The sequence below is a fragment of the Diospyros lotus genome, chromosome 15 (assembly GCF_014633365.1).
Source record: "Diospyros lotus cultivar Yz01 chromosome 15, ASM1463336v1, whole genome shotgun sequence".
Classification (NCBI taxonomy): domain Eukaryota; kingdom Viridiplantae; phylum Streptophyta; class Magnoliopsida; order Ericales; family Ebenaceae; genus Diospyros; species Diospyros lotus.
Window position 1 is genome coordinate 12,002,263 of NC_068352.1, and position 26,486 is coordinate 12,028,748.

At 40.2% G+C, this 26,486-nt stretch overlaps 1 long non-coding RNA gene across 1 annotated transcript in view; it reads left to right on the forward strand.

Annotated features, from left to right (window-relative positions):
• Positions 1-2,075, forward strand: part of LOC127791473 (uncharacterized) — an 83,905-nt gene extending 81,830 nt beyond the window's left edge. The window contains exon 3 of the long non-coding RNA XR_008020949.1: positions 2,002-2,075. This is a non-coding gene — a long non-coding RNA (uncharacterized LOC127791473). The remainder of the gene's footprint in view (positions 1-2,001) is intronic.
• Positions 2,076-26,486: the final 24,411 nt, after the last annotated feature.

Below are 26,486 nucleotides of genomic sequence, written 5' to 3' on the forward strand. Positions count from 1 at the left end.
CGAGCTCCAGCACGCTCATCGGGCCCCAAATTAATTTCCAAAACTTTCCCTAATTTTTCTGGAATTTTTGGCTATTTTCCCTTATTTTCCAGACTTTTCTTTATTTTATTATTATTATTATTATTATTATTTCACTATACATCGTCTCCTACCTCCTGCGCCTTCTCCTTCATCTTCTTCAGCGTCGACCACCGGCTACTACCGCTCACCGCTGAGGCTTGACTCCAGCTTCGCCAGCCTTCCCGATCGCTCCGTCGCAGCCACCAGCCGCTGCCATCAGAGGGAGCAGCCACTGCGGCCATGCTCGTGAGCTTGCTGGACCAGCTCCGCGTGACGTTACCTCCATCGCCATTGATGCTTGCTTCAATCGTTGGCTGTTCTAGCTTCACTGCGCACGACAGCCTCCATCGCAGCCATCACCGCGGCTTCCTGCCATTCCCGGCCCACAAATACAGAGCCACTATTGCGCGCGGCCGCCATTGCCAGCTTTCGAAGCTCCTGGTGAGCCACCGCGTGCCTCCGCCTCAGCCACGGCTGCCACCATCTCCTGTGCGCAGAGCCACCAGCCGGCCTCACTCGCGCATTGATGCTGCCACTCCAGTGTTTCTGGCCGCGGCTTCCATGGCCGATTGGCCACCCACGATCGGGTCTCTTGCTCACCTTTGGTCTCTCTCTCTCTTTCACTCTCATTCGCAAGCTCTCTCTTGATCACTCTCTTCTTCCCTCGGCTCTTGCTCTCGGCCACGAGCTCTCGCTCTCCTCTGTTCTCTCTCTCATTTTGAAATACCAGAGGTGACATTTAGGAAGCTTCAAGGAAGCTTCCTCTCCCACGCAAACACGCTCACTTATGCACCCACATATATATATATAATTTCATCTTTGCCCCTCTCAAATTCGCATAATCTCACTCTGAATCTTGATTCACAGAGAAAGCAAATTTAAATATTAGGGGAGGAAGCTTCCTCCCCACCTTCGCACCCTCATATATATACATATATATAAATTAATTAATTTACACATTAATCTCCATTAATCATATTAATTCCACTTAGGAATTTAATTACACTTGAGGATTCTTATAAGTAGCACTTGGACCCCCCAATGCTTTAATTAATTACTCTTAAGCCACTCAAAATCTTAATTTCTCAAAAATTAATTGTCGACATTACTCGGGAATATCGATTTCATCCCTGCGCCTGCACGGGACCTTTATTCGACCCGAAAATACTTAAGGGTTGCCTTACTCCAAAAATCAAACCACCCCTAGGGTCCCCTCCGACTATTCGGTATTAGCACCCACTCGGGCTTATACAGAATTTATTCCAAAAATTATTCCCGGTGAACTGCTTCCAGCGTCATTATCCTCATCTCGAGACTCTCATCAATCTCTTGCCATCTTCCCTGGACATCCTAGTCCCAAGGCACTCCCGGCCGCCAATTCAACAATTTTATTAATTAATTTATCGAGATTGACCCTTGGGCTTCCCGGACCACCCGAGTTCCTTTCCAAATAATCAAAAATTTATTTATTTTTAATACCATGTAATACCGAGTATTACAAGGGGTTTTAAACTCTAGTGAGTATATGTGCTTATTTCTTTTGGTTGCAGGCTCAGCCACAGGCAAGTATGAGTTTATATTTACGCCTTTGTGCCTTGAGTTGCATTTAAGGTGCATTGAGATTTATGTGGGCCGTCAGGCCAGTATGTGCATACCTACATGAGATATATTCACTCTGACCATCATCATATGAGAACCTGTGCAACCATAATAGTTTATTCAAATATATCAAACTTTCATTAATGAGTTCGATTATAAGAAGAGTTAAGATATCCCTCAGTTATGAGGTTATTTTTCCCTTAGTTTATATCGAGTTACCTTGTGGTATTGAGATGAGTTATTTTTTATGAGTTTGAGATTTCTTTGACTCAGCCTATTATATCTTTCATGCCTATTTCTTGCTGAGTCTTGTGACTCACTTTGTATTCTTCACCATTCCAGGTAGCGGCGAGAGAGTTCCCGAGGTGGGTTCTAGCAGTGGGATGCATTAGATTGTGTACGTGGAGGCCACTCAAACCTAAAGGATGTCTGGGTCATTTGGTCTTTTGGTCATTTGACATTAGTTATTTATTTCCGCAGTTGTCTTTTATTTTATGAGGGATATTTATATTTGATGTTATCCAGTTGGGGACTAGTACGTTGAGTACAGTTTGAGTTTGCATTTAGCATGTTGAGATTTATATTTTCAGTATTTATGAGAATTATTATTTGTTGTTATTCGTTTATTCCTTATCTTATGTAGCACCTCCCTTGGTCTGAAAGGGGGTGTCTACACTATGCCATTCACTAAAAACACAATCCATGTGCTTAAGGAGGACTAAATCTCAACCATCCATCCATTTAGATTAAATTCGTCTCTCTTGGAAGAAGCACAATTCATGTCATTTCCTCTCTTTAAATCCCCACCCTTGGATCCATTCTCTTTTTAAGAATAAATCTCACCCATTGGATTTCTTGAATTTCTCATTTCTTTCCCATTTATTTAAATGGGACTATTTTCATATCCATCACATGAGAGACATAATACATTTCTTTTCCCTTTAAATAAATCTCACATTTTCCAAAAATTAATGGGTAACTAATTTTTCATTTTCTTTTGGATTTATTTAATTCACCATAATCATGCTCATCATTAAATGCTTGAAAGACTAAATATAATTTCTTTTGCATTTAATTAAATCTCTCTATTTATCTTGGACCACATAATGCCATGTGTGACTCTACGATACCAAACTTGGTTTCTAAGCTTCCATCTCAACCATCCATGTGGCATTGCCACATTAATTCATCAATTTAGGGAAAATTAATTAGTTTCTCAAATAATAGAATACCCACTATTTCCCATTTTCCATAATTTAATTCCTTTATGTAATTTACTCCAAATTTACCAAAATACCCTTTATTAGACTTCACTATCCAAATTACCAAAATGGCCCTCTCATAGGGCACCCTTATTCCTAAGGATCCATCACTTCTTAAGGGCATTTTTGGAAGTTTCTCACTTCCTTTCTCATTTTCTTAACACTAGTAACACTGGGTGTTACACCCTCCCTTCTGCACTCTCTTTCTCTCTCTCTCTCTCTCTCTTTATTTTGATTCCAAATATCAGAGAAAATTGGGGCACTGTGGAAGGTTTGGGCAGCAATCCACGAGTACATATTTATATATATGTTAATTACACATTTGCCCCACTTATAGTCGTTAATTCCACTTAGGAATTTTTAATTGCACTTGGGAATTTTTTTTACTTGCTTTTCGACGCTCCAAAGCTTAATTAATTAGCATCAAGCCTCCAAATAACTTGATTTCTCCAAAATTAATAACTGACTTTTTCTCGATAAGGCCGATTTCATCCCCGCACATGTACGGGACCTTTATTCCACCCGAAAATGCTTTAGGGTTGCCTTACTCACAAAACCGAACCACCCCTAGGGTCCCTTCAACTTCCCGAAGGTCCCCTACTATCATTCAGTACCGGCACCCATTCGGGCTTATACAAAATTTATTTCAAAAATTATTCCCAATTGGACTGCTTCCAGCATCATTAGTCTCACCTCGGGATGCTCACCAATCTCATACCTTCTCCCTTGGACATCCAAGTCCTAGGGCATTTTCAGTCGTCGATTCGACAAATTTTATTAATTAAATTCTCAAAATCCACCCTTGGGCTTCCCGGACCACCCGAGGTCCTTTCAAATAATCAAAATTTATTTATTTTCCAATACCATGTAACACGGGGTATTCCAATTTCCCAAAGAAGAAAGAGAAATAGTTGAAGATCAAAGAAGGAAAATGGACTTAGTAGGGATGAATCTATAATTTGACTAAGGAGGACACAGAGGCAAATCCTGCTATTATTCAAGGTACTCTCTTCATTTTGGACACTCATGTGCATGCATTGATAGATCCAAGGTCTACTCATTCATTTATATCCCATGCATTGGCTTGGAGTTTGAGAGTGGAAACCAAGCCTATGGGGTGTCTAATTGTAACACCCCGTCTCGCCAAGCATGTCACTATAAGGGTATCCCAGGGATTACTTTTTTTTTTTCCTCCAAGCTCACACGCATGGTGTGTCAAGAACAATCTTCACAAGCAGATACAAACTCCGAGAACCCCAGCCTTACCCGTTTAACTACCAAGATCAATAATCTTAAACTAAACGAGACATTGTACAACGCAGCGGATACTTTAATATCAAAAACCGTAGTTCTTACATGGTACTTCCTTAACGTAATACAGATCAGATGACAACAATGCTACTATAAAGTTGTTCATTTACAACCTGAAATACATACTAAGAACGTCACAATGACTATTAAACTAAGCACCATTGGCCTTCAACCAGCCACGTCCTTGCCCTTGCAGCAGTCCTTGGCTGGAACATTAAACGTTCTAGGGGCATAACCCAGATTAGATGATAAAACATCTAAGTGACGGTATGAAACAGTTATACAATGCATGAAAGACATACGAGCATGGCATACTATACGACAACATGCAAGACACGTCTAACTCGAGATATCACCTTGACATACTTAATCCCTCGAATGCCCCACTGTGGCACACATTCACCTGGTCCAATGTTAATCCCTCGAGTGCACCGTCGTGACACCTGTTCACCTGGTTTAACATTATTCCCTCGAGTGCCCTAGTGTGACACCCGTTCACCTGGATTAACATTGTCCCAATCTCAAGTAGACCCCATCTCGCCCCATACGGACCCAACGATGCAATTAAACTTGACCCCAAATGATATGAAAATTTACACGCCATGCACAAACATTTTAAAATAAAACAGTTAATGCAATGTAGCAAATATCGACACAATGATCATAAGTAAAAGCCTTGTAAAACAATCTATGTCTAAGAGGGTATAACCGCTCACTAGAACCCACCACAAGCACCTAAAAACACTTCCAAGACAAGGAAAAGCTGGAATCAAACCACTCACCTAGAATGTATTCAGATCGCCTCAATCCTCGTGCAACGCCTCAGTTTGCGTGCCAAATCCAAAATGCTTGAACATATACTCAACTTCGAGCCACAACACTTCCTAAACACCATATTTAATTAAGAAAACAATAAAATCCATTTTCCTCAATTATTTCATAATTTCCACTATTTTTTCCCAATTTTCACCTAGATAATTCCAAAATAATTATCTCCTCAAATATTTTCCAAAATATTTTAACATGTTAATTCCTAAAATAAATCAAAAAAAATACTGGAAATTGAATTATCGAAATGCCCCCATCCATGCGCCATCACGCGCCTAGCGCGTGGGTACGAGTGAAGACTGGCGCGTGCAGCCACGCGCCACCGTCTTCTTCCTTACATCCGGCCGCCGGCGACTCCTCCGATGACAAAAATAAGGGTAAAGCCTTGAAGCCCTTCTTGAATTGATCTCTTTGGCACCGGTTTGAGGCCGAAAGGCCACCGAAAAATGGCCCAAACGGCCAGTTGCAGGTCGGCGGTGGCGGACCGCCTCCGATTCACGGCCGAACTCGAACAACCCTCAAACTCACACCAAAATGCTTCAAATTACTCTCAATCTCTTCTCCTCGATGCAAGGATCAAAAGCCCCTTAATCACTCTCTCAAAAACATCCAAAAACATGATCGATTTTGAGCTCCAATAGTCAAAACCCTCGGCCCCTATTTAAACTAAAAAATCCGATCCTTTTCCGGCCAATCACCGGCCATAGCTTGGTCACCAAGCATCCTCGCGCCGGCTACCACCTCCCCCAGGTCGCCCTTGGCCATCCCTTCGCCGAGATCGGCCTCCACGTGCAAAGATTTGCGGCGGCCGAAATCTGGTTGCTATGTTCACACTATGCAAGTTTGATAATTTGCACTTTCACCCCCTTGACTTTCCAAATGACATTTTTGCCCCCTTCCAAAGCACCCCTAATAAATCCAATTATATCACCATGTCCCGCAAGTTTAGTACATCTCATTAGACCCTCGAAACTCCTGAAAAATTATCGTTTTGACCTCCCTTGGGCAAAACTAGAAAACTGCACTTAGGCCCGACTGGTCAAATTGACCTTAAATCCTTTTGTTTCAACCTGAAATTGCTTAAGGGTTGTTCTACACATTAAATATTAGTCCTTGACATGCTTCATTGACCCTTCAGACGTTTCCTATGTCGATTTAGTTTTCTCAGCCCGATCGACAGCTGTACGGAAAACTGATCCCGATCCCTCTTCTCTCATCACTAAAAGTCATAATTCGAATCACTTGTTGATACTGTACAATTTTCTTTGGCTATCTAAGGTACGGGTTACTCCCTCCGACTAATTTGATCGTCTAAAACTGCGTTAGTGTGTCATATAGCCTTATTCTTTCAATAATTCCAGTTATACCCTTCATTAAAAATCATTTATACTCTTAATAATTTCCTGGGTATTGCACTAATGGTGATTTCGACGCCTATGGGTAAGAGTATGAAGTCTTCAAAAATGGTGAGGGGATGCAAAGTTAGCCTGAGTAATGTTCAGTTCCAGGCTGATCTAATTTTGTTGGAAGTATATGACTTCAATGTAATCTTAGGGATGGACATCTTATCCAAGTACGACGCCAATATAGATTGTCATTGGAAGATAATGATCATAAAAAACCCGAGGGAGGGTGGGTTAAATTTCAAGGAGAAGGCGACCCCAAGGTTGGAAAGATGATTTCGGCAATGAAGGCAGAGAAGTTGTTGAGCCGAGGGGCTCATGGATATATAGCTTATGCTTAGTTGGAAGAGAAAGAGGTACCAAAGCTCAATGGGGTGCGAGTGGTACAAGAATATGAGGACGTATTTTTTGAAGAATTACTGAGACTACCTCCACCTTGGGAGATCGAGTTCTCAATTGAGCTAGTGCCAAGAACCCAACCGATATCAATCCCGCTATACCAAATGGCTCCAGCAGAAATGAAAGAATTGAAGAATTAGCTACAAGAGTTGAATGATAAGGGGTTCATTAGACTAAGCACGTCGTCATGGGGCACGCCAGTGCTATTTGTAAAGAAGAAGGACGGGAGTCTAAGGATTTGTACTGAGTACCTTTAGCTAAATAAGGCCACTGTAAAAAGCAAGTATCCGCTCCCAAGGATAGACGAGTTATTTTGTAACGCCCCATTTTTTCAAATACGCAATAACTTGAAATATAATTAATACATCACCTACAGGAGTTATGGAAACCCTTACCAATGGAAGCATTAGATCGGACCTTCAAGCTTAACCAAAGTTAAATAAAGGGGTTTCCACTAGATTCCTTTATATGAATAGGAAATGCATACAACTTTCAATAAACCCAAAAGACACAACTCACTACTTGTAGTTATAACTACTACACATGCCCGAGCTAGCGAATAAACCCTCATCATGGCAACTTCCCCATACAACATTTGAAGTGCACCAATTAAGATATTACACCCACACAACCCTTAGTACAATTGTAGGACACCCACACATTTAATACAAGCTCGATCATCCTAGCTGCTATTATAATTCATCACTTGAATTACATAATGAAATAAAACCCCAAGCTAGCTACAAAGCCCAAAGCTAGCCAAGCACCACCCTTTTGCCCTTGCTCGAACTAGAACCTGGAACACCTGGAACTTCTAAGAAACCTAGGACGTTGAATGTCCAACAGGTATGAAACACCCAAATTAGATAATAACATCTAAGTGAGTGACTCAGAAAATGAGAGTACATGAGTGCAAATGCAATAATGCCATTATGAAATCCACCCCTGTGGTAGCAATGCCAAGGTGTTGCAATCACCCCTGTGGTCATCATAGTCACACCTTAGCTCACCACAAGAGCATGAGTTCTTCCATGATGGCCCAACAACTAGCCACAGTCACCAACACAAACATGATATATGACAAAGTAGAAGGAATATGCATAGCCAAGGGAAAATATGACATGTAAGCCACAAAGGCATGATATGCAAGCAACATCCACACACAAGTGAAGCAACAAATGCTCAAAGTGTCACAAACATGAAAGAATCACTCACCATGATTGGTTACCTTAGGAAGCACAGTTTACAACTAGCGGAATAGGTTTTCTCGTAGTTTTTCTTACTGGTTGGCATGAACTTCGAGAAAGACCCAAAAATTCTGTCAAGGCTTATTCTCCCTCGACTTTCTCCCTTCTTTTTGACAACATTTCCTCTCTCAAACTCCCTTGCTTCTCCTCTTTACTTGGTGCCCAAAATGAATAACCCCAAAGCCCTTATTTGTAGGAAACTTCGGCAAACCAAATCCCGCCACGTGTCGCGTCATCATTCCATCCATGAGCATCCAATTAAAATATACCACGTGTCTCTAGGGATTTGTGCCTCAACATGTTTAATTAGATTTTCAAGATTCCCCATCATTACATCCCACATGGTAAATTACATTTTCTACATTTCCCATCATTACAACTACATCCCATACGGTTAATTGCATTTTCCATATTTCTCATCATTACACTTCAAATCCTATCTCCAAGTGGCCAATGAATGCTTGCCACATGTCCTTAGGGATAAGGTTTGGAGACTTTTGCAAACATGGAAGCTCAGTAAGCTTTTCCTTAGCTAATCATGCAATGCCACCTCAAAGGGTCATTATGAGCCATCATGTGACCTTATCTTATCTTCCAAGTAGCCAATGGTTGATTTCCATGTGTCATTGAAGATAAGGCTTCATCGTTTCTCCCATGTGCATCCAACCCAAATGCACCACTCGTCTCTTAATTGAATTTAATAGAGTTTGGAATCCAAAGCACCATTTGATTTGAATTTGAAATCCATGATACCTTGAAGAGATATTTTTAAGGTTTCAGGAACTACACCTTAGCCCAAACTTTCCCCGGTAATTTGCACTTAGGCCCTTGCAACTTGGTCCCCGGGCCATTTTTAATTGCACTTTTTGGTCCCTAAAAAATGGATAAATTACACTTAGCACCCCAAGATTTTAGGTAAATTACACTTTTACCCAAACTTTAGTATTAACGATTTTGCCATTGGTTCAGAAACTGAACCTTTACCTCAAGGCTTCTATAATCCCTTGAAACGACCTATTTCCTCAAGTATTAGAACCTAATAACCTCAGGTATTACATCATATTTGAGTTGAAAATCTGGGATGTTACATATTTGATCAACTATAGGGAGCGAAGGTGTTCTCGAAGATTGATTTCAGATTCGGGTTTTATAAGTTGAGAATTAAGCCAGATGATTTTCGAAGATGACATTTAGGTCAAGGTATAGCCATTTTGAGTATTTTTTAATGCCATTCGGATTAACTAATGCTCCAGCAACGTTTATGGATCTTATGAATAGGGTGTTCAAGCCCTACCTGGATTGGTTTGTGATCATTTTCATAGATGATATATTGGTGTATTCTTCGAATGAGAGTGACCACGAGGAGCACTTAAGAATAGTGCAAGGAACTCTCTGGAAACATCAATTGTTTGCCAAATTCTCGAAGTGCGAGTTCTGGTTGTCCCAAGTGACGTTTCTTGGGCATGTGATCTCGGTCGAAGGAATCTCAGTGGATCCGACCAAGATTGAGGCTATTTAGAGATGGAAGCAGCTGACATGTGTGACCGAAGTGCGAAGCTTTTTGGGATTGGCAGGCTACTATCGAAGATTCATCGAAGGGTTTTCAAAGATAGCTGCACTTATGACGAAGCTCGTACTGAAGGAGGTTAAGTTCGAATGGACTCCCAAGTGTGAGGAAAGCTTTCAAGAGCTCAAGGGAAGATTGACCTCGGCACCTGTTCTGGAAATGCCTACCGGGCTTGGTGGATATGTTGTATACACCGGTGCCTCGAAGGTTGGTTTAGGTTGTGTATTGATGCAGCATGGCTGGGTAATCGTGTATGGATCGAGCCAGTTAAAGAGACACGAAGTGAACTACCCAACTCATGACTTGGAGCTGGCAGTAATAGTATATGCTCTGAAGCTATGGAGGCACTACCTATATGGAGAGACATTTGATGTATTCACAGACCATAAAAGTCTAAGGTATGTGTTCTCGCATAAATAGTTGAACATGAGGCAGCGACGATGGATGGAGTTTCTGAAAGACTACGACTGCACCATCTTGTATCACCTGGGGCATGCCAATGTGGTGGCTGACGCTTTGAGTAGGACTGTGCCTACTATTATGGCTGGGTTGATGGCCTAGGAGTGGCTGCTAATTGAGGCTTTTATCCTGATGACGGTGAGTGTAGTGCCGAAAGGATCTTTTGTCCTAGTAGCTGGCCTGACAATTTACTGGATCTGGAGACCGAAATACGAGAGGCTAGTGGGAGTGACGGGCGTATATGTCTATAGGTAGACGAGTAAGGCTAGCTTAAGAGTTCAGATTTTGAGATGCAAAATGGCATTGTCAGGTTTCAGGATAGAGTGTACGTGCCAAACCTTCGAGAGTTGAGGCAGAAAATTTTGGATGAAGCCAATAGAGCTATGTATACCATGCACCCAGGAGCCACGAAGATGTATCGAGATCTTAGGGAAATCTATTGGTGGTTGGGAATGAAGGCCAGCGTGGCAAGGAGGGTGGCATAGTGTGATGTATGCCAAAGGGTAAAAATTGAGCATCAGAAACCTGCAATGTTGATGAGACCTTTGGAAGTTCCTGGATGGAAATGGGAACATATCACGATGGATTTCGTGATAGGATTTTTGAAGAGTCGGAAGGGTTATAATGCCATTTGGGTGGTAATAGTCAGGTTGACAAAGTCAGCTCATTTCCTGCCTATAAGGATTGATTAACCGGTACGAAAATTCGCAGAGCAGCACGTGAAGGAAATTGTACGTCTCCATGGTGTGCCGGTAAGTATAGTTTCAAATCGGGACTCAAGGTTCATCTCGAGGTTTTGGGAAAGTTTGCAAGAATGCATGGGGACTCAGCTAAAATTGAGTACAGCTTATCACCCGCAGACTGAGGGGCAATCTGTAATACCCAGTATTTAATATCAAGAGTATTTTCCGCAATTACGGGGTTAAAATGGAATTTACTATAGTTTCAGGCCAAAGTGTAATATCCAAAGCATGAACGAAATGCAAGAGTCCATGTCAAGGCAAGCCAATGAAGGAAAATTTTCCTAAATAAGTGATATTTCACAAAACCAAGAGATTTGCGAAGGTTTGAGGTTAAAAACACGCGATTAGGGGTAATCGGGCAAAAGTGCAGATTTTATAAACTGCCCGAGGGAGGTCGAATTGACGAGTTTTTCAGAAACTCTTTAGGAAAATGAATAATTTGGAACTTGTGAGCGGTAGTGGAGGTGTTATAAAATATAGGGGTATCAAGGATAAGGAGAAAATGAGGTTGGAAATAACTTAGGGGCAAAAGTGTAAAATTTGAAAAATGAAGGTGTGAACCCGACCACCACACATGGCCACCGGCAGCCGCCTTTGGGCCTCAGGAAGGTCTCCTAGAGGCTCCAGAGTAGCCTCCAGGTGATGATGGTTGCTATTGGCTAGAAAGAGCAGCGATGGGATCGATTTTAATGGTAGAGGTGACCGCCGATATGGCCGAGATTTTCGAAGGCCATATCTCATGATTTAGCGCTAGTTGATGGATTTGAAAGCTAGATTTGGGGCTTAAGGGATAAGAACAAGTGATATTTGGTGGGAATTTTGAATTGAGATAACTAGATTGTTAAAGGAAAAGGTTGCACATTTTTCAAGGTACGACACATTTTTTTTGGCAAAAATTAGACTTTTTCGAATTGAGGTGAGTGGTTTGATTCTAGTTTTACCTTGTCTTTAGAGTGTATTAGAGTGTGTATTAGAGTGTGTGTAGTGGATTCAGGTGATTGAACCAGTTCAAGTGAGCGGTTATACCCTCTAGAACTTGGGATGCTATGCATAGGCATTTACTTATGTACTTGTGGCATCATTTTCATACTGAACATGTGGTATATTGCATCAACTATTTTTACTTACAAAAGAGTAGGTGCATGGCATGTGATTTTTCATATCATCAGGGTATTATTTTTCGTGTCATTGTTATGCCTATGAGGGACGAGATGGGGTCTTCTTGAGAATGGGGTAAGGTTAATCCAGGTGAATGAGTGACATGGTAGGGCACTTGAGGATTAAGTATGTTGCGGCAAAGTCAACCCCAAAGGTGTGTGGAATAGATTTTCCATGAGAGGTAGAGCATGTTAGGGAGATTTCTCAAATTAGAAGTGTTGCACATTGTTGTTGTCAATGTATGCCATGCTCGTATGTTTTTCATGCATTCAGTAAATTGTTTCATGTCATCACTTAGATGTTTTATCATCTAACCTGGGTTATGCCCCTGGAACATTCAACGTTCCAGCCAGGAACTGCTGCAAGGGCGATGACATGGCTAGTTGAGAGCCAATGGTGTTTAGTTTGATGGTCGTTGTAACATTTTGGAGGTGCTAGTATTTATTTTGGTATATGTATGAATGGTTGTATGATAATGTTGTTATCATTTGGTAGTCTTGTAATACTTATTTCGATGTGAATACACCTTGTACGAAACTCCTGGTAGGCCACGGTATTTTGATGTTAACGTATCTGCTGTGTTGTACCATGTCTCGTTTAGTTTTAAGATTATTGATCTTGCTAGTTAACCAGGCAAAACTGGAGTTTTCGAGATCTTTTCTGCATATGAAAATTGTTCTTGATACACCGCGTATAATACCCCATATTTTCATGAAGTTGCCACGTATTTTAAGTGAGTTTAAAATACCAAAAAATATGCTTGAAATGGCAACAAGTGACTGAATCAGTCGTAGGGAGTACCCTACAGCTTAGATACCTAAGGTTAAAGGTATATTTTTGACGAGCGTCTCGAGGCGAGATTTATGACGCTGAAAGAAATCAAATCAGAAATGGTTTTCGGTTAAGCTAAAAAAAGACCGAATTATGGTAAGGGGCTTCCGAAAAATCGTATATATTGAGTAATTTTGAGTTATTAATTTTGGAATTTTAAGTATCTCGATAAATTTGATGTTTGAGGGTGTAATTGTAATTAGAGAATTATCCAAACGAAGTAAGGATAAAATTAAGAGCTTATGTGGTAAAATATTGAAGTTGAGGACTTAAAATAAGGGCCAAAGTGTTATTTGAAAGAAGTTTGAGGTTTTAGCTTGGACTTCAAAAGATCAATTCATTCTAGTTTTGGATTTCAAAAGCCACTCAATTATGGCTTTGAGTCTTTGGAGTCCATGGCTAAGATTTTGACAAGTGGCATAATGTGATTGGTTGGAGAAATCTATAAAAAGGCACCATGGGTTGTTCTCAAATCATTCCAAGAAAGCTTGAGAGTTGAAGCACTCTAAGAGAAGGAGTTTTCTCTAGAGAGAGAGTAGGAAGTTCGGCAAGAAGGCGGGAAGAAAGCGGCGGAGAACGAGCCTCGTTGGAGTTGCGGGTCTTTGTCGGAGTTCGCCAAAATCAGTCAGCAAAAAAGTGAGGTAAGTCTATTTTTTTTAGTAATCCTGTAGAGGGGGAAGAGAGGGTCACGTAGGTTCAAACGGTGGTCGAATCGGAGTTAAAACGAGGGAGATATAGCCGAAATACAAAACCAACGCAATGTTGTCCGAAATCTGGAAGTAGCGCGTGAGATACACGCGCCGGAAGTGGCTGCGCGTGAAGGCGCGTGAGCCACCTTCTTGGGGCGGGTTAGGGCGCGTGAGGGGTTCATTTTCCTTCAAAATTTCCAGTTATGCCCCTAATTTAATACCCTTCGAGCCCATATAAAAATATTCGAGGTTAGGTTTACTGAAACGCATGTTTTCTGCAGAAACCTAGGTCGTTTGCTGTGAAATTATATCGTCGAAGAAATAAACCAGCAAGGTGAGACTCCTATACTCCAAATCCTATTTTTTACTCTCTTATGAGAGACTTCTATTGCATGAGACGTGTTTTGTGAAGTTCTTATACATAAATGCTTGTTATTCTCTTACGTGAAATCATGTTGCATATATGAAATGTATTTTTCTGAAAAATATATGCTATTGGCTTCTTAACTGTTGCAATTATAAAATTTGTGTGGCCGTACTATTGTACCTATTTGTTGTTGGCCGAGGGAAAAAGTCGGATATCTCCCGAGAGGTGCTATGCGTTGATTGATGCTAAAAAAAATGTAAAATTTGTTATGTTTTTATTACCTCCTAATCCATTTGATCGACTTAAAATCTCCAGAATTGCTTGTTGCAGCCCAAAAGAAGGAAAAGAGATGAAAGAATGACTCATACTCTCCAAAGGCATGATTGAAGAGGAATAAAAAGTCAAGAAATAAAGGTGTTCTAATAAAAGTCAAAGCCGTTCGAATGAGTCTTCAAAGGTATTCAAATATGAAGCAAATCAGAAGAAAGCTGCTCAAACATTCGAATAAATCATTCAGAAATTCGAATATGCAAGATATCGGGTATTTATTCGGATAAGCTTGGCCTAATTCGAATAAGAAGTAAAAAAAATCAAGATCTCCAGATAAGATTGTGCATATTCGAATAAAAGCCAAGTCATTCGAATGAGCCGAGCATGAGAAGAAATTCGGATAAGCACATCGTTTGGAAGCAGTGAAGACATATTCGAATAAAAGCCAAGTCATTCGAATGAGCCGAGCATGAGAAGAAATTCGGATAAGCACATCATTTGGAAGCAGTGAAGACATATTCGAATGAAAGCCAAGTCATTCGAATGAAGTTGAAGAAGAAAGGAAATCTATTCGAATGAAGGCTGAGTAATTCGAATAAGAAGCAACCCAAGGAATTCCATATTCGAATGCTTCCCAAGTCATCCGAATGCAATGAAGAAGTCAAGAGAAAAATTAGAAATTCATTCGAATAAAAGTACTAAAATTCATTCGAATAGTACTAAAATTCATTCGAATGACTCGATCAGCCAAAAGAAACTCAGTACGCATTCGAATATCTCTGCTAGTCATTCGAATGAGCAGCCAAACAAAAAAATTCTGACATGCGCAAATACACGCGGTGGCTCTAAGGTAAATTCAACCAACTTTTTGAACAACTTTTCAACAAATGGTCCCCACTTCCATTTGCCATAAGCTTAAAAAGGGACCAATATTCTTTGGAATCAGAGGTTGGCGAGGACAGAAGATACTAAGAAAAACAACACAAAAAAAGAAGAAGATCATTGGAAAGTGGAGAGTTTTCTTTTTTCCTTTTGTTTGTTTCTCTTACTTTTGTTCTTGTCTGTATTTTTTTCTGTGCGAATAGCACTTCAGTTACTCTAGTTGTTCTTGCTAATTCTGAGCTCTGTATTACAAGTCCATCTTAATTTCTGCTTCAAGTTGTAGTTCATTTCAGTAATCAATTCAGCAGTAGTTTACCAAGTTCTTATCTGTTGTCTCAATTTATTTTGTTTACAAATCTCGTATTCATCTGTAGAGATTAGTTTTAGTCGTGCACTTCCTATGAAGATGTGTGGCTAATTCGATTCTTGGGTTAAGGCAAAGATGGTGCCTAGAGCCACTGATGAATCAATATAACAGAACTCCATATGTCAAAGTAACAAAAGCAAAAGTAGTTTGGGAAATGTTATTAACGAAAACCTCAGGCTTGGATTGGTTCGTACGCCTAACTTAGAGTCTCCATGCCATGTATGGGGGCTGCTTGACCTGGAAACATTCTCATACCCAAGCCCCGAGCAATTATTTTGTCGAAACATTATTTATACACTGATTTATGATAACTTCTTACCATAGAGTCTCCATGCCATGTATGGAGGTTGCTTGAACAAATAGTTATCATCATCTCAGTAGTACATTTAATGGTTGAAAACCCAAGCTATTTGAGCTGCTAGTTACATCACAGAAAGCTATATGGTGAATCAGTTGGGTTTGGCACCAGATTTGTCTTGACCCAAGACCTCTCCATTTCTAGATTAAAGTTATATCACATTTAGTTTGATCTCATTTTATCATTCCGTTAATCAAAAGAACTGGTGTGGTTATCTCCTTCCATGAGTAATCTCCCTGTGAGTCGACCCGGTCTTGCCCGAAAAAATTACATATAAATTTTCTGCTACAATCACACTTGTGCACTGGCGAGTCTAAACGCCTCATCTTATCTGTGAACATAATTAGTTGCTAAATCAGCTGAATTAGTGAAAGAAAAATACAAAAAGTGATAAATGCAGGGCGAGCGATGCAGCAAATTTTGGCGCCATTGCCGGGGAGATTAAGGTAAGCCAAATAATCATCCCTAGTTTTTTTTCTTTTACTTTTGTTCTTTAATTTCCCTTCTTTGTCAGTTTGGTCTGGTGTATGAGACTTAGATCCGGTAGAGTGGTTGAACAAGTGTTACATTCAGAAAGTACTCCATCTGATTTTGAGTTTTCATTGCCACACTCATTTATGGCTCAACCAAACAACATGTCTGAACATGGGAGTGACCATGGTGATCCTGATCCTGTTGATCAGGAATTGATTAGACCTCTTAGAGAGTACCTCCACCCACCAAGGCAGACAACACCCTCGTGTATCATCCTTCCCATAAATCACCATAGGTTCAATTTCAAACCTGGCACAATCCAATTGTTGCCCACATTCCATGGTATGGATTGTGAAAATCCATATACTCATATGAAAGAATTCGAGGAAGTATGTAGCACTTGCATGGACCATACAGTAAATGAGGATGTTGTAAGGTTAAAACTTTTCCCATTCTCACTGAAAGATAAGGCAAAAATGTGGTTAGGCACTCTCCTACCTAGATCTATAGGAACTTGGAGAGAAATGCAAGCAACTTTCTTAAAAAAATATTTTCCTGCCAACAGAACCGCTACTCTTCAAAGATAAATCATGAACTTTTCCTGTAAATCGAGTAAAAATTTTGCCCAAGCGTGGGAAAGATTCAAAGATCTTCTCCACACTTGTCCGCACCATGCCTTTGAGCAATGGCGAGTGGTCAGTTTCTTTTATGACTCACTCACACCCCAATTAAAAATGTTAGTTTCTACAATGTGTAATGGAGAATTCTATGAGAAAACTCCAGAAGAAGCGTTTCACTTCTTTGACACATTGGCTGAAAATACAAGAAATTGGGAAGTTGGCCCAACATCTTCATTTGATCTAAGGGAAAATCCACAACCAAGAGGTAGATACCAGTTGAGTGAGAATGATGATCTAAATGCAAGACTAACTGACTTAACAAAAAAGGTAGAAAATATGGAGCCCAAAAAGGTACAATCTGTTAAACAAGTGGAAGTGAAATGTGTTGTGTGTGAAACAATGGATCATGCAACTGAAGAATGCCATACTCTACCTGCTTTCAAGGAGGTATTGTATGGGAAGACTAATAACAATAATTCACTCAATTTTGAGGGAAGACAGAATCAAAATCAAAGTGGAACCTATTACGGGAACAATCAAAACTACAATTCATACCATCCCAATAATAGGAATCACCCCAATTTTTCATGGAGACATGATTCTGGAAGTCATTCTCAAAACTCCTTCCTTGCACATCAATAATCCTTCCAACAAAATCAAGGTTCTTCATCCAATACTTACCAACCTCCTCACAGGAGATCTTTGGAAGATACCTTGTATCAGTTCATTTAAAATCAAACAGGCATCAATAATCAGGTTGCCCAACTTACAAAGAATCAAGAGCAAACAAATAGAGCCGTGGAGGATATGAGAAGCCAAATAACAAAGTTGACCCAAACACTAAGTGTGAGAGAACCTGGAAGATTCCCTTCACAAACCAACCCTAACCCAGTTAGGCAAACAAATCAGGTGGAATCCTCTAGTGGTGAAAGTAATGCACATGAACAAGTCCAATCTGTAACTATCCTAAGAAGTGGAAAAGTGATCGAAAAACCCAATGATCTTAGGATAAGCCAAACTGTTGGTGAGGAAGAGAAAGCGGAATCACAGGAGCCAACCTTAGAAAAAAATGAAAACAATGAAGAAAAAAACATGCAAAAACAAAAAGAAGATGGAAAAGGTAAGAACATTGAAAGAGAAAGTCAATATCATCCTAAACCTCCTTTTCCTCAAAGATTGAGTGTTACAAAAAAAGAACAACAAAATGCTGACATATATGAGGTGTTTAAACAAGTAAGGATCAATATTCCACTCTTGGATGCGATCAAACAAACACCCTCATATGCGAAATTCCTAAAAGATCTTTGCACTATAAAGAGAAAAGTGAACGTGCATGGAAAAGCATTTTTGACTGAGCAAGTGAGCTCCATTTTGCAATTTAAGACTCCGCCCAAATACAAGGACCCAGGCTGTCCGACCATCTCATGCATAATAGGAAGCCAGAAGGTTGATCAGGCACTCTTAGATTTAGGAGCAAGTGTCAACCTATTGCCTTATAGTGTCTATCAACAGTTGGGTTTGGGAGAACTTAAGCCTACCAGAGTCACTCTACAGCTGGCAGACAGATCAGTTAAAGTTCCTAGGGGTATTGTGGAAGATGTCTTAGTTTAGGTGGATAAATTCTACTTCCCAGTAGACTTCATAGTTCTAGACACTCAACCCCATCATGGTCCACAACCACCAGTTCCAGTCATCTTGGGGAGACCATTCCTAGCAACTTCCAATGCAACCATTAACTATAGGAATGGAGTTTTGAAACTGTCGTTTGGAAACATGACTGTGGAGATGAATATTTTCAGAATTTCCAAACAACAGAACACTGAAAGTGAGATAGAAGAGGTAGATTTGATTCAAACTCTGTTTGAAGAGTATTTTGAGAAAGAATTTGTCACTCAAACTGTGAAAGGAGATAATCATTTGGAAGATATCAAAAAGGAAAGTGAGATGCCTTTGACTCAATGGATTCCTAAGCTAGAACCTGTGGAACCGTTGAACAAACCATCAACCTCTGTGAGTTGTCCACCCATTCCTGAAAAGAAGCCACTGCCATTTGAGTTGAAGTATGCCTTTCTAGGAGAAGGAGAGACATACCCAGTAGTCATTTCTTCCAGCCTAAGTACCCAACAAGAAGTGCAGTTGATGAAAGTACTGAGACCACACAAGAAGGCTTTAGGATGGACCATATCAGACTTGCATGGAATTAGCCCTCTAATTTGCACCCATAGGATCTTCTTAGAAGAAAATTCAAAACCAGTGAGGCAAATGCAGAGAAGGCTAAATCCCAATATGAAAGAAGTGGTTCGAAAAGAGGTGCTCAAATTACTGGATGCAGGTATTATTTATCCAATATTTGATTCAAAATGGGTTATTCCAACTCAGGTCGTTCCTAAACGGTCCGGAGTTACTGTGGTGAAAAATGAGAAGAATGAGTTAGTCCCAATCCGCCTCCAAACAGGTTGGCGTGTGTGCATAGACTATAGAAAACTCAACTCCATGACTAGAAAGGACCATTTTCCCCTCCCATTTCTAGATCAAACACTTGAAAGGATAACAGGTCAAGCATTCTACTACTTTTTGGACGGATATTCAGGATATAATCAGATTGATGTAGCACTAGAAGATCAAGAGAAAACAACCTTCACCTGCCCTTTTGGGACATTTGCATATAAACGTATGCCATTTGGGTTGTGTAATGCTCCTGCCACCTTTCAAAGGTGTATGATGAGTATCTTCAGTGAAATGGCTGAACATATTGTGGAGGTGTTTATGGATGACTTCTCTGTTTATGGAAGTAGTTTTGACTTGTGTTTAAAGAATGTGGAGAAGGTTTTGATTCGTTGTGAGGAGACTCATCTTGTGCTCAATTGGAAAAAATGCCACTTCATGGTTAACCAAGGCATTGTCTTAGGACACAGTCTCATCTAGGGGTCTAGAAGTAGACAAGGCCAAAGTTGAAGCCATTCAGAAGCTTCCAGCCCTTAGAAATGTCAAGGACATTAGATCTTTTCTTGGTCACGCTGGCTTTTACAGGAGATTTATTGCCTCATTTAGCACAATAGCAAGACCTTTGTGTTGTCTGTTGTCTCAGGACGTTCCATTCGAGTGGACCCCAAATTGTCAAAGTGCCTTTGAGAAGCTGAAACATGCACTTATCACTGCACCCATCATACAACCTCCTGATTGGACTTTACCTTTTGAACTAATGTGTGATGCAAGTGATTATGCCATAGGGGCTGTGTTAGGACAGAGCAAAGAGAAGAAGCCCCATGTCATTTACTATGCTAGCAGAACCTTAAATGAAGCCCAGAGAAATTACACTACCACAGAAAAAGAATTGTTCGTTGTGGTGTTTGGATTGGATAAATTTAGGTCATACCTGATAGGATAAAAGGTGATTGTGTACACAGATCACGCTGCTTTGAAATATCTGCTCACTAAGCAAAACACCAAGCCACGCCTCATTAGGTGGATTCTGCTCCTCCAAGAGTTCCACATAGAAATTAAGGATAAAAAGGGAGTAGAAAATGTTGTAGCTGACCATCTGTCTAGAATCCCAGGTCAGGATCTTACTGAGGGTTCCATTCCCGATAACTTTCCTGATAAACATCTTCTTCATGTGAGTACATTGACTTCTGCCCCTTGGTACGCTGACATAGCTAATTATTTAGCTATAGGTACAGTTCCCAGTCATTGGACTAAGCCAGATAGACAAAAGTTTTTCAAGAAGGTCAGAACATTTTTCTGGGATGAACCATATCTGTTTAAATATTGTTCTGATCAAATTGTGCGAAGATGCATTCCAGAACATGAGCAACATAGTGTTATGAACTTCTATCACACCCTTGCTTGGGGAGGTCATTTCTCTACCCGGAAAACCATAACAAAAATCCTACAAAATGGATTTTACTGGCCTACCATGTTTAGGGATGTACACCAGTTTTGCTTGTCATGTGATAGATGCTAGAGGTTAGGAAGTCTGACAAAAAAGAGTATGATGCCTTTGCAGCCCATTCTGGTTCTTGAAATTTTCGATTGTTGGAGAATAGATTTTATGGGACCTTTTGTTAACTCGCTTGGTCATGAATACATCCTTCTTGCTGTAGACTATGTTTCCAAGTGGGTTGAGGCAATTCCAACAAGGACAAATGATCACAGGATAGTGGTAAAATTTTTCAAAGAAAACATTTTCAGTAGGTTTGGAATGCCTCGTGCCATCATCAGTGATGGGGGTTCTCATTTCTGTAACAAGCCAGTGGCAGAACTAATGAAAAAAATATGGGGTAGTTCATAAAGTCTCAACCCCATACCACCCTCAGACAAATGGCCAGGCAGAATTGGCAAATAGGGAGATCAAGCGCATTTTAGAAAAAACTGTCAATTCCAACCGAAAGGATTGGTCTTTGAGGTTAATTGATGCCCTTTGGGCCTATAGGACTGCACATAAAACCATATTGGGCATGTCTCCCTATCGACTGATTTATGGAAAACCATGTCATCTGCCAGTAGAGGTTCAGCACAAAGCTTACTGGGCCATCAGGAAGATGAATGAAAGTTTAGAAGAGGTGGAACTCAACAGAAAGTTGCAACTGAATGAGCTCGAGGAACTTAGAAACGAGGCATTTGAGAATGCCAAGTTTTCTAAGATGCACATGAAGAAATTGCATGACCAGCATATTAACAGGAAAATTCTTTGTATAGGTCAACATGTGCTACTTTACGATTCAAGGCTCCATCTGTTTCCTGGAAAACTCAAGTCAAGGTGGACCGGGCCCTTCAAAATTTGTTCCATCTTAGCTCATGGTGTATGTGATGTTAAAAATCTTCAATCTGGTCAAATTCTCAAAGTGAATGGACAACGCCTGAAACCATACTATGAATCTTTGAATAAACAGGAAGAGAGCATGGATCTTACAGATCCACCCATTGGGTAGTGGTCAGTAAAAAAAAAAAAAAAATTAATTAGTGTTTTGCTTTCATAAACTGTTATCACTCTTTATTTTGATTTAAGTACTAAAGCAAGCTCATGGATCCACCCATGCAATGAAGGCTACCAGCAACATCCAAGTAAGCAATTGGATCTTTGGGTTCAAATTTTTTTTTCTGAAGATCTCCAGGTATTTCTTATATCCTCTTTCTTAAGAATTGTTCAAAGCAAGTTGGGTGGGGTAAAGGTGTGCCTGAACTATTGTGTTGATCCTTGCTCATTTAATGACATTCTGTGTGGGTTTGAATTTTGTGTTTAGGTGTGTGGAAATGTGGTGTAAAAAATATATATATATATATATTTTTCTTTGCTGTTATTCGAATTCTGTGTCCGGATGAGCTTGGTCATTCGAATGCGTTGTAAACCATTCGAATGACCGGTGAGCTGTTAAAGAAGAAAGCAAGAAAGCATTCGAATAATCTCTGTTGTATTCGAATATGTTCAAAATTCATTCGAATGAAAGTACTGTTGCATTCGAATAGCCGGCCAAATTCCTTCACAAATGAGATTACTGTTTAAAATTCATTCGAATGAAGGTAAAATTCATTTGAATTCATTCGAATGAGTTTGTCATTTCTTTTAAAAGATGCAGCCGCCATTTGAATATCCTCAAGGTCATTCGAATGACCAAGAAATCCATTCGAATGGAAGTACTGTTGCATTCGAATGAGTGGTTCAAATCCTTCGATAAGCCAAATTACTGTTTAAAATTCATTCGAATGAATTTTTCCACATTCGAATGAGGTGTCTGGCCCTTTAAAAGCTTCCAGCGAACATTCGCATTCTCTCTCTCTCATTCGAATCCCCTTCTACCCATTATTCTAAGACCCGAGCTATCATTCGAATTGCTTAGCCTCCATTCGAATCTTCCTCTATCATTCGTATAACCCCAGTATCATTCGAATGACGCTCCTGTTAATCGCATAACCGTCCCTGAAATCCGAATCGACGCCCCCCCCTTTAAAGATCAAAACCCATCCTTAAGTGGTGCGATCATTCATTCATCCACCCGAACCCTTCCTATATATCTTTTACCTTGTTCTAATCACCCTCATTCATCATCCATTACATCCACCCGAAGATCAATCCGATTTCGTACAAGGAAGAACAGTCCGTTAGCATTCGAATAGGGGGTCGCTTCATTCGAATATTCTGGGAAGAGAACAGCCGAGAGGTAAGAGTTGTTCCCATTGTTTAAATTCGAATTTAACTGATTGGATGAAGGAGTTGTTGTGAAGAGGGAGTGAAGGAGATCAGTGTGTCAAAGAAAGGATTGGTTGGGAAATTGAAAGAAGAACAAAAGAGAGGAACCAGTTTGTGCCTACCAACTGTTTGGTAAAATCCCAGAACCAACTCCCTAGACCAAACACCCCTCAAATTAACATGTCTCCAAAGCAAAAATGCCCCAAGGCCGTAGGAGAAAGCTCTAGGACCTCGAAGAGGTAGAAAGGAAAAGAACCCGCTACCACCCCAACCATTGATTTGAACCCTCCATATTCCAATATCAGGTTCGTTAGCCCTGCGACTGAAAAGAATTATGTTGAGGGGTATGCTAGGAGGCCAGTACTTTGTGAGAGGGGAATTATGCTTGAACGATTTGAAGAACCCCCATGTGATTTGTTGTCATTGATTACTGCCAAAGGATGGCAAACTTGGGTTAGGTTTCAACACAAGGCCATAGTTCCCTTAGTCAAAGAATTTTACTCAAATATAACCAGTAACAGAGATGACTCGGGGAATAGGTGCTTGATCACTGAAGTGAGAAAGGTGAAAATAGAGTTGAAGCCCTCTGATATTACTGAAACATTCCAAATCCCAAGAGAGGCATCACCAAGAGACATTGAGGAGGCAAATGCAGACTTAGGAAAAGAAAACTTGGCTAGGTTGTTGACAGAGGCAGATGATGTTTTGTGGTTAACTCCTACCCTCCCAAAGAAGAATTTGTCCCCTAAATGCATCATCTTACATAAGCTTCTTTGTTCTCATTTCATGCCCCACGCATTCACTGGCAGTGTCTCGGTTAAGCAAGCCACATTCATGGGAAAGATGATCCTGGGAGTACACATAGACTTGGCCAAGCACATTTTTGATACCATCGACCTAGTGGCCAAGCATGCACATGGGGGCGGAGGACTACCCTTTGGAGGGTTGATTACCTATTTTGTACTAAGGCACGGGGTAAAAGAAAAGGCAACTTTTGAAGTCATCAAGCCAATGGATAGGATCAGCCCAGCATCTACACGAAGGAGCAGTGGGCAGTTAAAGAGGCTTGAAGCAACAACACCGGAGAAGAGAGAGGCATCAGGCAGGCAGGTTGAAGCACAAGAAGGACCAACTCAAGAACCGCTACTACATGAAGATCAGGAAGAGAGACAAGAGGAGGATCATACTCTCAGAGGCTTATATGAGATAGTCAAGGAAATGCACGAAAGGCAAGTGAAACATGAAGCCCTAGTAGAGCAATCACTGAAGAAGATCCAAGAGAGACAGGAGGCCATTTATGAGGATCTACATTGGAGGCAGAGAGTCATCTATTCAGGAATAATGACCATGAATGAACGTTACACTGCGATGGACAAGAGAGTAGGTCAGCTTCTGAGCACACCCATAGAAGAGCTTCCACAAAAGTCTTCAAAGGATAAGTTGGCTGATGCTGAGACTTGCATACAGAAGACCATTGACATGTGGCGAGAGGAAGAGGATGCACCTTCTACATCAGGGGCGCATCCGCAGCCTGAGCATGCAGCACCTTCTCACCCTACCATTCCATCTTCTACCTCTATTCCTCCTGCTGATCCTTCATCAAAGACCCCCTCTGGAAACTCCACTGAGGAGAACTCTACTTCTGACGATGCCACGAATGGCACTGAGTAGTCATAGGATTTGATGCTTCATATTTAATTTCTGTACCTATGAACTACAAAGTTTAATCACATTTTCATTTGTCAATAAAAAATGACTTTGCTTACTCTATGCTTCAGATTATTGTGCTCGATGCTTTAGATTCACAACTGGTTACTTGAATGATAATCTTTTATTTGAGAACAGAACTGTATGAGATTTAGAACCAGGACCAGGACTACTTAGGGTGCTTTATTTCTGTTCATTTGTTTGGATGGCATACAAAACATGGTGAAATGATCAGCAAATTGCCCAAATTCTCAAATTAAGTGGAGATTTGTTAGCAAAGTAAGTGTTAGAGCTTCATAACATTTTATTCTGAGTGAAAAAAAAAAAAAACACCCATTCATGCAATGAAATATTTTGTTGATTCTCTTGTCTTTCAATAGCTTCAAAACAACATTTTGCCTTGAGTGTCTTTGATGATCGCGGCTAATTTTAACTGACTCTAAGCTTGAAACCAGTTGAATGAATAGCGCTGATTTATGGAACATCATAGAGGGATCATTTTCCTACTACTTGAGCCAATCAATCTATTGTTTTGATCAGCTTCCACTTATAGCCCATTAAAACTCTTCATGACCAGTTGCATCATTCCCTCTGTCCAAGTCATAGCCTTGACATTTTTTTTTTTTCTTATCAATTGATTAGGTCTCGGGAATTACTCAGTAGTTTACCAAAAAAAAAAAAAAAATCGTCTGGGAATGTGACGTTAAAAGACCACTTTACCATTTAAGATAAATGGTTGTCTCTAGGTCTGGGACATTAAAAACACCCCCCGTAGCCATTGAGGGTGAAGCAATGGAAGCTTGCTCATTATCAGTTGGAATAGCAGTGAGATTCAGGTTCGGATACGACCAACTGAATTTAGGTGCCCTGATATGATTTCAGCTATTGATGCATGAATGCATCACATGTGAATTTTATTTTTCTGTACCAAAAAAAAAAAAAAACAAAATCTTCAGTTTTTAGTGGAAAATTCCTGAGCCCTAATAATTCTTTTGATCTCCATCATCCCCTTTGCTATACCACTTCACCATTTGGCCCCATTTCTTCCCAGAAAGATCCCTCTTGGTTCTATCAATCATTCAATTTTAAGATATAATTTCAAGAGTAAGGAGACTCGGTTAATTTTAAATGTTATTCATTGAGATGCTATTCTAATCATAAAGCTATGTCAGGTCCTTTCCTTCCTTAATAGCATTTTTGATGATTGATGATACCTCTTCGAACTTGATTTACATCCACTCCAAATTGAGGTACATCCTTAAGAGCAACTTTGAGTGAACATGTTATTGAAGAGAAACATATCCAGTGAAGTTTGCAATCAAAGCTTAGAGAATTAAATGTAATATGCTGATTGATTTAACTAATATGCCCGAGACAAAAGTTCAAATAATAAACATTCCTTTGATTGTCCGAAGTCCCTATGCTACTGACCATACATTTTTGCTTCACATACGAGATTTGCACTATCAATGAATTTGTGAATGTTGAAGCATTCGTGCATTTAATTTGATGGCTAAGGGACTAGCAATGTTTAAGTTGGGGAGTGTGATTGATGCTAAAAAAAATGCAAAATTTGTTATGTTTTTATTACCTCCTAATCCATTTGATCGACTTAAAATCTCCAGAATTGCTTGTTGCAGCCCAAAAGAAGGAAAAGAGATGAAAGAATGACTCATACTCTCCAAAGGCATGATTGAA